General features: G+C 43.6%; 5 non-coding genes and 1 pseudogene across 5 annotated transcripts; all 6 read left to right on the forward strand.

Annotated features, from left to right (window-relative positions):
• Positions 1-191: 191 nt before the first annotated feature.
• LOC141243809 (U2 spliceosomal RNA) lies at positions 192-382 on the forward strand. Its single transcript, XR_012307830.1, has one exon. It is a non-coding gene; the product is annotated as a U2 spliceosomal RNA (small nuclear RNA).
• A 6,192-nt stretch (positions 383-6,574) lies between these two features.
• Positions 6,575-6,779, forward strand: LOC141243763 (U2 spliceosomal RNA; annotated as a pseudogene).
• Positions 6,780-7,894: 1,115 nt separating this feature from the next.
• LOC141243810 (U2 spliceosomal RNA) lies at positions 7,895-8,085 on the forward strand. The gene has a single exon (XR_012307831.1). It is a non-coding gene; the product is annotated as a U2 spliceosomal RNA (small nuclear RNA).
• Positions 8,086-9,197: 1,112 nt separating this feature from the next.
• On the forward strand, positions 9,198-9,388 carry LOC141243698 (U2 spliceosomal RNA). Its single transcript, XR_012307751.1, has one exon. It is a non-coding gene; the product is annotated as a U2 spliceosomal RNA (small nuclear RNA).
• A 1,115-nt stretch (positions 9,389-10,503) lies between these two features.
• LOC141243811 (U2 spliceosomal RNA) lies at positions 10,504-10,694 on the forward strand. The gene has a single exon (XR_012307832.1). It is a non-coding gene; the product is annotated as a U2 spliceosomal RNA (small nuclear RNA).
• Positions 10,695-11,808: 1,114 nt separating this feature from the next.
• On the forward strand, positions 11,809-11,999 carry LOC141243812 (U2 spliceosomal RNA). Its single transcript, XR_012307833.1, has one exon. It is a non-coding gene; the product is annotated as a U2 spliceosomal RNA (small nuclear RNA).
• The last annotated feature ends 262 nt before the right edge of the window (positions 12,000-12,261 follow it).

The raw sequence follows: 12,261 nt of genomic DNA on the forward strand, positions 1-12,261 counted from the left end.
GTGTTTAAAGAGGTGGAGTTATGCAGATCTAAAACGCGTGGATTGCAGCAGCAGCAAGCCGAAAAGTGCAGGCATGTAAGGGATCTAGAGGTTGACAACATGTCTTCTTAACGGGAGTCCAGGAGCTCATCTCCACAAATGGACTTTTCAGGATCCTTGGGTGGCTCCGTAGTTTGAAACCAATTCTGGTTATCGCTTCTCGGCCTTTTGGCTAAGATCAAGTGTAGTATCTGTTCTTATCAGTTTAATATCTGATACGTCCCCTATCTGGGGACCATATATTAAATGGATTTTTAGAACAGGGAGATGGAAAAAGAGCTTGCTCTGTCCACTCCACGCATTGACCTGGTATTGCAGTATCTCCAGGACCGGTGCACCCCTTCTTTAATGCAGTTTCTAAAATCAGAAAGAATTGAATTCAATGTTTTTTGTTCATTTTGCTTGTTTGTCGGATTTTGGGATGGACTCTTTGGCTTTGCTTTTCTTCTCCTCATTGGATTTTTCATGTTCAAAGTTGCAGAAGCCAGATTACAAGCTCATTTTGGTTCAACTTCAGCAACTGTGCATTGCATTGCCATGTAATGTGATGCAATGCTATCTTTCTAGCTCTCCCTTTTTACTTCCTTTTGGATAAACAGACATATTAGGCAAGCATTTTGGAGCTTTCACCTAAATAACTACAGGTGGTGAGATAAGCTGCACAATATAATTGACCTTTCAGTATATTGTTGCACACACACCATCTATTTAGCAAATGCCCTTGTTATCAACAGCAGCCTTTTAAACTCACCTGAGCTAACAGGTATGTGCGCTGGTTACTCTGCTGCGCTTAAAATTTCTCTTTTGGTTTGCTACAATGCCTTTTCTGAAACGTTGTCTCCTTCTGCTGGAACACTGACTTCTTTCATTTAATGCCTGCAGACTATAAAAGAGAACCCAACCCAAAAAGTTTGGTTGATTAGTCTGTGGCATTCTGTTAAACTGTTGCTTATGGCGGTCTCTGTGAGCTTCTCAGCGACATTCAGCCAGCCAGGTATCCTGCCTGCAGTAGATGGAATGTGGCAATGGAACGCTGGCTGCGCGTGTCATAATAGGCTCTGAGCCTTTATATACCTGTGCACAGCAGCAGCCACCTTCAGTCTGCTGCTGGACAGCCAGCAGCAGCAGCAGCAGGAGAGGTATGTAATCAGGAGCCCTCCTGCTAAGGGTAGACAGCTGCTCGTTCCACCCCACCCCCCGCCTTAATTGGTTCTCCTCCCTTCCAACGGTGTTGAGGCGGGTGGGAACAGCAGGGGGTGAAGGTGCTGTGTTTAAAGAGGTGGAGTTATGCAGATCTAAAACGCGTGGATTGCAGCAGCAGCAAGCCGAAAAGTGCAGGCATGTAAGGGATCTAGAGGTTGACAACATGTCTTCTTAACGGGAGTCCAGGAGCTCATCTCCACAAATGGACTTTTCAGGATCCTTGGGTGGCTCCGTAGTTTGAAACCAATTCTGGTTATCGCTTCTCGGCCTTTTGGCTCAGATCTGTAATGGGTCTAGTCATTTGGCTGTCTGTGCGTTAACTCTTGGCCCTGTGGCATCGCCATTTTATGGCTTAAGCCACTTGCTGCTATAAGGAGTTGGCCAGTAGACACGACTAGCGATAATGGGACGCATTCGATACGCTGGGCCCGGTGAGGCTCGAGTGAAGTTTGGAATCCAGATTGATGTGGAAGAAGGCAAAGAAGGAATCTTTACCCTCAGCTTCGTGGTGAAGGAGATTTTGTTTGGACTCCTTGAAGTGAAGAAGGAAGAAATCTTGTGCCTCCAGCAATTCAAAAGCAAGTATAATCTTGTATTTACTTCTATGGCTGTTTGCAACAATTTCTATGATTGTTTGAAAAAGAATCTGGACAATCAATATTTGGATGGGCTGACTTTTGTCATCTTGTATTGCTCCAAAGAGGTACCTCTGACTGTTTTCATGTACAACCCACATGTGGACTTGGCTTTGATTTATGCCTTTCTAAATAGGCACTGCTATATTACCAAGGTGGCAGTAAAAGTCATGAATGAGGAGGAACTATGGACCGGTAAATATCGTTTCATGGTCAAGTTCCGGGAAAGTCCTGATGAACCAGGGGGTATACATTATCCTCCATCAAATTTTTCCATTGGGAGTGAGCGGGGTTACCTGTTCTTCCCCAATGCGCCCAGGTTTTGTCGTCATTGTAGGAGGTATGGCCATACTCAGGAAGCATGCGACATCAGACAGATTATTTGCAGGAAGTGCAATGAGGTGGGTCATTCTTCCAATAATTGCAAAAATGAAATAGTCTGTAACCTCTGCGGAGAGAAGGGGCATGCCTTCAGAGACTGTATATTCCATCCTGGTTCATATGCGGGGGCAGCGGGAAGGGGAAGGAGAAGAAATGAATCTCCTGCACCCACAGCTACAACTCCGACTGCTCCAACTCCGACTGCTCCGATATCTACTCTGGCTTTCCTGGATGAGGAGGAGGCTCGGGTTGCTTTTCCAGAACTGGTTCGTGTGAATGTAAGAGGAAATATGGAGCTGGCACCTGAGCCACCGGTGCAGAGGGCCGCGTCTGTGGCTTCAGATGTCAGTGAGTCTGAGACGATAACTGATGATCGTATAGGCATGGAAGTGGCCCCGGTGGAGGATCTGGAGGCTGAAATTCCAGACATGATGGTTACATTGCAGGGGGAAGAGGAGTCTGATCTGACCAGAACACCGCATGTGGCCTGGAGCGATGTCGTTTCTGACCTTGAGGAGGAGGGAGGTCAGGGGGACTTTGACCCCCAGCGGCGGGATTATAGTTCAGATGAAGATGGAGGCGCTTCAGTGAAGAAAAAGAAGAAAACTGAGCCATCCTTTTCCCCTTTAAGTGACTGCAGTGTGAGTCCAGCCCGGGTGTACCCTACTGCATCCGATCCCCAAGATGTGTCTTTTTTGGGGGAAGGCACAAACTACGATATCTGCACGTCCAGCGTCCTACCCCCAGAAGGGTTAGGATGATGTACAGGTGGGCATGTTGTCGTGACCTGCCACATCAAATTAATAGATGGGTGCCCAAGTTGCTCTCAGCATCTTGTCGCTAAATGTTAGGCTGATTAAATCTGAGTCGAGAAGAGTGGCAATTTTGGACTACTTGAGCAACTTGGATGCGGACGTATACTGTGTCCAGGAGTGTGGGATCTCCGATCCCTTAAGTGAAAATGCATGGCCTTTAGGTCAAAGTGTGTGGTCTGGTTCTGTATGTAATAAAAATTGTGGGGTAGGTGTTTTGGTGAAGGGTTATAGTGTTAAGATAGAAAGTTACATGGTGGTGGAGGCGGGGAGGTGTGTAATATGTGAGTTAAATTGTAGGGGGTGGAGGGTTAGGGTGGTAAATATGTATGCACCAATAGATAAAGGGGAGAGGCTGGAAATTTTTGAGAAATTATGTTTTTTTTTATCTGGCAAAATGCCAATAATTTTTGTTGGAGATTTCAATTGTGTGACGGAGGGGGATAAGATGGATGTTACAGGTAAAAGACTCAAGAGTCTTGTGGCGGATTTTTCCTTACAGGATGCTGCGGAAGTTTTTTTAGGTAATCCACCTCCTGCGACCTATAAGGCCGACAGGGGAGGCATAGAGTCTAGAATAGACCGTATCTTCTTTTCTTCACAAAATGTTATTTGTAGGAATTTCCAGCAGGAAGATGTTCCCTTCTCTGACCATGTGTGTTTGAGGGCACGTCTAGAAGGTAAGATTTCCTTTGTATATGGTGGTGGCGTGTGGAAACTTAATGTGCGTTTGCTGGAAGATAATAGGATCATGCGTGATTTTAGGCGAATGTATGTTAGGTGGAGGGATAAAAAAAGTGATTTCAGGAATGTGCTTGAGTGGTGGGACTGGATGAAGAGTGAGATTGGTTTTTTCTTTAGAAAAAGGGGCAGGAGGAAAGCAGCAATGAATAGAGCAAAATTTAATGATTTAAGCTCTAGACTGGAGTGGCTGAGGATGTTAAGGATGATTGGAGTGGATGTGGATGTTTTGATGTGTCAAGTGAAAGAAGAGATTAAGAAATATATTGAGGGTAAAGGGAAAGAAATTATTTACCGTTCTAAGATTGAACATTTGGAGAAAAATGAGAAATGCACAAGGTTTTTTTTCAAAAAAGTTTTTGGGAAGAAAGTAGATATGGATGAGGTGGTGAATGGTGATGGGGTGTGTGTGAGTGGGAAGGATGTGATGCAGGAGGTGGTGTTGTTTTATAAGGAGTTGTATGGGGAAAAATGGGTTGATGATAGGATGTTGACTGATGCTTTGGGGTGTTTAGAAGGTTGTTTGGGTGAGGATGAACGTGAAATATTGGATGATGTAATTGTGTTGGATGAAGTTAAAAAAGTGGTGATGTCTGCGAGTAAGAATAAAACACCTGGGAAGGATGGACTGCCCGTGGAGTTATATGTTAAGGAATGGGACACGATGGGAAATGACTTATTGGAGGTGTGCCAGTATATGTTCACGGAGAATATGTTGAGTGAATCTATGAGAGATGGGGTGGTGGTTTTGGTTCATAAGAAAGGTGATAAAAAGGATTTGGGGAATTGGAGGCCAATCACCCTTTTGAATGCAGACTATAAGGTGTTTAGTAAATTGTTGGCTAGCCGGATGCGGGAAGTGATTGGCGGTGTGGTGGATGAAGATCAAGTGTGTGCAGTGCCTGGGAGAAGTATGACTGAAAATTTGGTGTTGTTGCGTGATGTGATTGGGGATTGTATGAGTCGTAAGCAGAAATGTTTGTTGTTTTCGGTTGATTTTGAAAAAGCTTTTGACCGTGTGTCACATAGCTTTATGTTTAAGGTTTTGTCTAAGATGGGTTATTCCAGGAATTTTGTAAACTGTGTTAGGAGTTTGTATTGTAATGTTTCAAGTGAATTTTTGGTGAATGGGTGGTTGAGTGAGAAAGTGAGAATTAAATCAGGAGTGCGTCAGGGGTGCCCTATGTCCCCTTTTTTGTTTATTAGTGTGATTGAAGTGTTGATGTGTATGGTTAGGAAGGATAAGGTTATGAGAGGTGTGATGATTCCTGGGAGTAATGGAAAGGATGTGAGAATTCTAGGTTACATGGATGATGTAGTGATTGTGAGTGGGAATATGGCTGCGATGAGTAGGGCAAGGTTGATATTAAGTTTGTTTTGTAGTGTCTCAGCTTTTAAGGTCAATTGGACTAAGAGTTCCTTTAAATGTTTTGGTGAGAGGAATGTACGGATGGATGGTGTGAGGTGTGAGGATGGTGCAATAAAGGTGCTTGGGATTAAGTTTAATGATGATTTGAAAGGAAATGAGAGTTGGGAAGATTGTGGGGTGAGAGTGGTGCGCAAGTTGAATTTTTGGCGAATGAGAGAATTAACTCTGACTGGGAAAGTTCTGATTATTAAGGCGGTTATTTTGCCTATTTTGTTGTTTGTTGCGAATGTATATCCTGCTGCTTTTAAGAAAATTAGGAAAACTGAGAAATTCATCTTTAATTTTCTTTGGGGAAGTCGCATGGAGAAATTGAAACGGGAATATGTCTATAAGTTATGTGTAAATGGTGGTTTGGATTTTCCAAATATTGATTTCTTTTTAGGGATTAGTTACGTGAAAATGGTGGTGGTGGTTCTAGGGAAAAGTAATAAGTGTGCTTATATGATGAAGTATTCGGCTGGATGGATGCTTTATGGCTTAAAGTGGGTCAAAAGGGATGCTAGAGTGCCTGTTGCTTTTAAGTGTCCTGTATGGTATGGTTGTGTTGAGAAATTTGTAAGGAAGTATGATTTGTTGTCCGTTAACATGAGTGATTTTAGGCAAAAGAAGAAAGTCATTAGGATGGTGCGTGAGCGTGAGGTGGTATGTAATATCAATGGGTTGAGAGGGGAGGAAGTAACCGAGATGTGGAGAAAATTAAGTATAGATGGTGTGACTAACAGACAGAGAGATATCGCTTGGATGATATTGCATGACATTTTGCCTGTTAGAGATGTGCAAAAGAAGAGGGATTTAGTTAAATCTGAGGTATGCCCGAGGGATGGATGTGGTTTGAGAGAGCATGTTAGACATATGGTATGGGATTGTGATTTTGCATATGATGTATGGAAGGGTATAGGGGGACTTTGCAAGGAATTGGTGGGTGTAAAGTATGTTAATTGGAAACTTGCTATGTTTGGGATGGGTGCATGTAGTAGAATTAAGGATAGGATTTTATGGTTGTTGGTGGTGTGTGTAATTGAAAGTTTGTGGGATGCGAGGAATTTGTTAGTTTTTAAAAGGAAGAAAATGTCAGTTAATGAATGTTTGAGATTGATTCTGTCACGTATGTATGTAATATACCTCTGGGATCAGGAACGTGGAAGTATTATAGATGCTGAAGGGATCTGGAAGTTTAAAAAGTGGAGGTTTTTGGTAAAGTTTAATTAGTAGTGTATAATGTACCTGATGATAAGGTTTGGTTTTATTTTTGATTATATACCAAGTGTGATGAAAGGCTAAGTGTCAATGAAAGGCTTTTGTAAGTCGATTTGATGGAGCTTATGCTCCGGCCTATCTGATTTGGTTAAAAAAAAAAAAAAAAAAAAAAAAAAAAAAAAAAAAAAATCTGTTCTTATCAGTTTAATATCTGATACGTCCCCTATCTGGGGACCATATATTAAATGGATTTTTAGAACAGGGAGATGGAAAAAGAGCTTGCTCTGTCCACTCCACGCATTGACCTGGTATTGCAGTATCTCCAGGACCGGTGCACCCCTTCTTTAATGCAGTTTCTAAAATCAGAAAGAATTGAATTCAATGTTTTTTGTTCATTTTGCTTGTTTGTCGGATTTTGGGATGGACTCTTTGGCTTTGCTTTTCTTCTCCTCATTGGATTTTTCATGTTCAAAGTTGCAGAAGCCAGATTACAAGCTCATTTTGGTTCAACTTCAGCAACTGTGCATTGCATTGCCATGTAATGTGATGCAATGCTATCTTTCTAGCTCTCCCTTTTTACTTCCTTTTGGATAAACAGACATATTAGGCAAGCATTTTGGAGCTTTCACCTAAATAACTACAGGTGGTGAGATAAGCTGCACAATATAATTGACCTTTCAGTATATTGTTGCACACACACCATCTATTTAGCAAATGCCCTTGTTATCAACAGCAGCCTTTTAAACTCACCTGAGCTAACAGGTATGTGCGCTGGTTACTCTGCTGCGCTTAAAATTTCTTTTTTGGTTTGCTACAATGCCTTTTCTGAAACGTTGTCTCCTTCTGCTGGAACACTGACTTCTTTCATTTAATGCCTGCAGACTATAAAAGAGAACCCAACCCAAAAAGTTTGGTTGATTAGTCTGTGGCATTCTGTTAAACTGTTGCTTATGGCGGTCTCTGTGAGCTTCTCAGCGACATTCAGCCAGCCAGGTATCCTGCCTGCAGTAGATGGAATGTGGCAATGGAACGCTGGCTGCGCGTGTCATAATAGGCTCTGAGCCTTTATATACCTGTGCACAGCAGCAGCCACCTTCAGTCTGCTGCTGGACAGCCAGCAGCAGCAGCAGCAGGAGAGGTATGTAATCAGGAGCCCTCCTGCTAAGGGTAGACAGCTGCTCGTTCCACCCCACCCCCCGCCTTAATTGGTTCTCCTCCCTTCCAACGGTGTTGAGGCGGGTGGGAACAGCAGGGGGTGAAGGTGCTGTGTTTAAAGAGGTGGAGTTATGCAGATCTAAAACGCGTGGATTGCAGCAGCAGCAAGCCGAAAAGTGCAGGCATGTAAGGGATCTAGAGGTTGACAACATGTCTTCTTAACGGGAGTCCAGGAGCTCATCTCCACAAATGGACTTTTCAGGATCCTTGGGTGGCTCCGTAGTTTGAAACCAATTCTGGTTATCGCTTCTCGGCCTTTTGGCTAAGATCAAGTGTAGTATCTGTTCTTATCAGTTTAATATCTGATACGTCCCCTATCTGGGGACCATATATTAAATGGATTTTTAGAACAGGGAGATGGAAAAAGAGCTTGCTCTGTCCACTCCACGCATTGACCTGGTATTGCAGTATCTCCAGGACCGGTGCACCCCTTCTTTAATGCAGTTTCTAAAATCAGAAAGAATTGAATTCAATGTTTTTTGTTCATTTTGCTTGTTTGTCGGATTTTGGGATGGACTCTTTGGCTTTGCTTTTCTTCTCCTCATTGGATTTTTCATGTTCAAAGTTGCAGAAGCCAGATTACAAGCTCATTTTGGTTCAACTTCAGCAACTGTGCATTGCATTGCCATGTAATGTGATGCAATGCTATCTTTCTAGCTCTCCCTTTTTACTTCCTTTTGGATAAACAGACATATTAGGCAAGCATTTTGGAGCTTTCACCTAAATAACTACAGGTGGTGAGATAAGCTGCACAATATAATTGACCTTTCAGTATATTGTTGCACACACACCATCTATTTAGCAAATGCCCTTGTTATCAACAGCAGCCTTTTAAACTCACCTGAGCTAACAGGTATGTGCGCTGGTTACTCTGCTGCGCTTAAAATTTCTTTTTTGGTTTGCTACAATGCCTTTTCTGAAACGTTGTCTCCTTCTGCTGGAACACTGACTTCTTTCATTTAATGCCTGCAGACTATAAAAGAGAACCCAACCCAAAAAGTTTGGTTGATTAGTCTGTGGCATTCTGTTAAACTGTTGCTTATGGCGGTCTCTGTGAGCTTCTCAGCGACATTCAGCCAGCCAGGTATCCTGCCTGCAGTAGATGGAATGTGGCAATGGAACGCTGGCTGCGCGTGTCATAATAGGCTCTGAGCCTTTATATACCTGTGCACAGCAGCAGCCACCTTCAGTCTGCTGCTGGACAGCCAGCAGCAGCAGCAGGAGAGGTATGTAATCAGGAGCCCTCCTGCTAAGGGTAGACAGCTGCTCGTTCCACCCCACCCCCCGCCTTAATTGGTTCTCCTCCCTTCCAACGGTGTTGAGGCGGGTGGGAACAGCAGGGGGTGAAGGTGCTGTGTTTAAAGAGGTGGAGTTATGCAGATCTAAAACGCGTGGATTGCAGCAGCAGCAAGCCGAAAAGTGCAGGCATGTAAGGGATCTAGAGGTTGACAACATGTCTTCTTAACGGGAGTCCAGGAGCTCATCTCCACAAATGGACTTTTCAGGATCCTTGGGTGGCTCCGTAGTTTGAAACCAATTCTGGTTATCGCTTCTCGGCCTTTTGGCTAAGATCAAGTGTAGTATCTGTTCTTATCAGTTTAATATCTGATACGTCCCCTATCTGGGGACCATATATTAAATGGATTTTTAGAACAGGGAGATGGAAAAAGAGCTTGCTCTGTCCACTCCACGCATTGACCTGGTACTGCAGTATCTCCAGGACCGGTGCACCCCTTCTTTAATGCAGTTTCTAAAATCAGAAAGAATTGAATTCAATGTTTTTTGTTCATTTTGCTTGTTTGTCGGATTTTGGGATGGACTCTTTGGCTTTGCTTTTCTTCTCCTCATTGGATTTTTCATGTTCAAAGTTGCAGAAGCCAGATTACAAGCTCATTTTGGTTCAACTTCAGCAACTGTGCATTGCATTGCCATGTAATGTGATGCAATGCTATCTTTCTAGCTCTCCCTTTTTACTTCCTTTTGGATAAACAGACATATTAGGCAAGCATTTTGGAGCTTTCACCTAAATAACTACAGGTGGTGAGATAAGCTGCACAATATAATTGACCTTTCAGTATATTGTTGCACACACACCATCTATTTAGCAAATGCCCTTGTTATCAACAGCAGCCTTTTAAACTCACCTGAGCTAACAGGTATGTGCGCTGGTTACTCTGCTGCGCTTAAAATTTCTTTTTTGGTTTGCTACAATGCCTTTTCTGAAACGTTGTCTCCTTCTGCTGGAACACTGACTTCTTTCATTTAATGCCTGCAGACTATAAAAGAGAACCCAACCCAAAAAGTTTGGTTGATTAGTCTGTGGCATTCTGTTAAACTGTTGCTTATGGCGGTCTCTGTGAGCTTCTCAGCGACATTCAGCCAGCCAGGTATCCTGCCTGCAGTAGATGGAATGTGGCAATGGAACGCTGGCTGCGCGTGTCATAATAGGCTCTGAGCCTTTATATACCTGTGCACAGCAGCAGCCACCTTCAGTCTGCTGCTGGACAGCCAGCAGCAGCAGCAGCAGGAGAGGTATGTAATCAGGAGCCCTCCTGCTAAGGGTAGACAGCTGCTCGTTCCACCCCACCCCCCGCCTTAATTGGTTCTCCTCCCTTCCAACGGTGTTGAGGCGGGTGGGAACAGCAGGGGGTGAAGGTGCTGTGTTTAAAGAGGTGGAGTTATGCAGATCTAAAACGCGTGGATTGCAGCAGCAGCAAGCCGAAAAGTGCAGGCATGTAAGGGATCTAGAGGTTGACAACATGTCTTCTTAACGGGAGTCCAGGAGCTCATCTCCACAAATGGACTTTTCAGGATCCTTGGGTGGCTCCGTAGTTTGAAACCAATTCTGGTTATCGCTTCTCGGCCTTTTGGCTAAGATCAAGTGTAGTATCTGTTCTTATCAGTTTAATATCTGATACGTCCCCTATCTGGGGACCATATATTAAATGGATTTTTAGAACAGGGAGATGGAAAAAGAGCTTGCTCTGTCCACTCCACGCATTGACCTGGTATTGCAGTATCTCCAGGACCGGTGCACCCCTTCTTTAATGCAGTTTCTAAAATCAGAAAGAATTGAATTCAATGTTTTTTGTTCATTTTGCTTGTTTGTCGGATTTTGGGATGGACTCTTTGGCTTTGCTTTTCTTCTCCTCATTGGATTTTTCATGTTCAAAGTTGCAGAAGCCAGATTACAAGCTCATTTTGGTTCAACTTCAGCAACTGTGCATTGCATTGCCATGTAATGTGATGCAATGCTATCTTTCTAGCTCTCCCTTTTTACTTCCTTTTGGATAAACAGACATATTAGGCAAGCATTTTGGAGCTTTCACCTAAATAACTACAGGTGGTGAGATAAGCTGCACAATATAATTGACCTTTCAGTATATTGTTGCACACACACCATCTATTTAGCAAATGCCCTTGTTATCAACAGCAGCCTTTTAAACTCACCTGAGCTAACAGGTATGTGCGCTGGTTACTCTGCTGCGCTTAAAATTTCTTTTTTGGTTTGCTACAATGCCTTTTCTGAAACGTTGTCTCCTTCTGCTGGAACACTGACTTCTTTCATTTAATGCCTGCAGACTATAAAAGAGAACCCAACCCAAAAAGTTTGGTTGATTAGTCTGTGGCATTCTGTTAAACTGTTGCTTATGGCGGTCTCTGTGAGCTTCTCAGCGACATTCAGCCAGCCAGGTATCCTGCCTGCAGTAGATGGAATGTGGCAATGGAACGCTGGCTGCGCGTGTCATAATAGGCTCTGAGCCTTTATATACCTGTGCACAGCAGCAGCCACCTTCAGTCTGCTGCTGGACAGCCAGCAGCAGCAGCAGCAGGAGAGGTATGTAATCAGGAGCCCTCCTGCTAAGGGTAGACAGCTGCTCGTTCCACCCCACCCCCCGCCTTAATTGGTTCTCCTCCCTTCCAACGGTGTTGAGGCGGGTGGGAACAGCAGGGGGTGAAGGTGCTGTGTTTAAAGAGGTGGAGTTATGCAGATCTAAAACGCGTGGATTGCAGCAGCAGCAAGCCGAAAAGTGCAGGCATGTAAGGGATCTAGAGGTTGACAACATGTCTTCTTAACGGGAGTCCAGGAGCTCATCTCCACAAATGGACTTTTCAGGATCCTTGGGTGGCTCCGTAGTTGAAACCAATTCTGGTTATCGCTTCTCGGCCTTTTGGCTAAGATCAAGTGTAGTATCTGTTCTTATCAGTTTAATATCTGATACGTCCCCTATCTGGGGACCATATATTAAATGGATTTTTAGAACAGGGAGATGGAAAAAGAGCTTGCTCTGTCCACTCCACGCATTGACCTGGTATTGCAGTATCTCCAGGACCGGTGCACCCCTTCTTTAATGCAGTTTCTAAAATCAGAAAGAATTGAATTCAATGTTTTTTGTTCATTTTGCTTGTTTGTCGGATTTTGGGATGGACTCTTTGGCTTTGCTTTTCTTCTCCTCATTGGATTTTTCATGTTCAAAGTTGCAGAAGCCAGATTACAAGCTCATTTTGGTTCAACTTCAGCAACTGTGCATTGCATTGCCATGTAATGTGATGCAATGCTATCTTTCTAGCTCTCCCTTTTTACTTCCTTTTGGATAAACAGACATAT

The sequence above is a fragment of the Phyllobates terribilis genome, unplaced genomic scaffold, assembly GCF_046119375.1.
Source record: "Phyllobates terribilis strain yellow unplaced genomic scaffold, ASM4611937v1 Scaffold_1268__1_contigs__length_339053, whole genome shotgun sequence".
NCBI lineage: Eukaryota > Metazoa > Chordata > Amphibia > Anura > Dendrobatidae > Phyllobates > Phyllobates terribilis.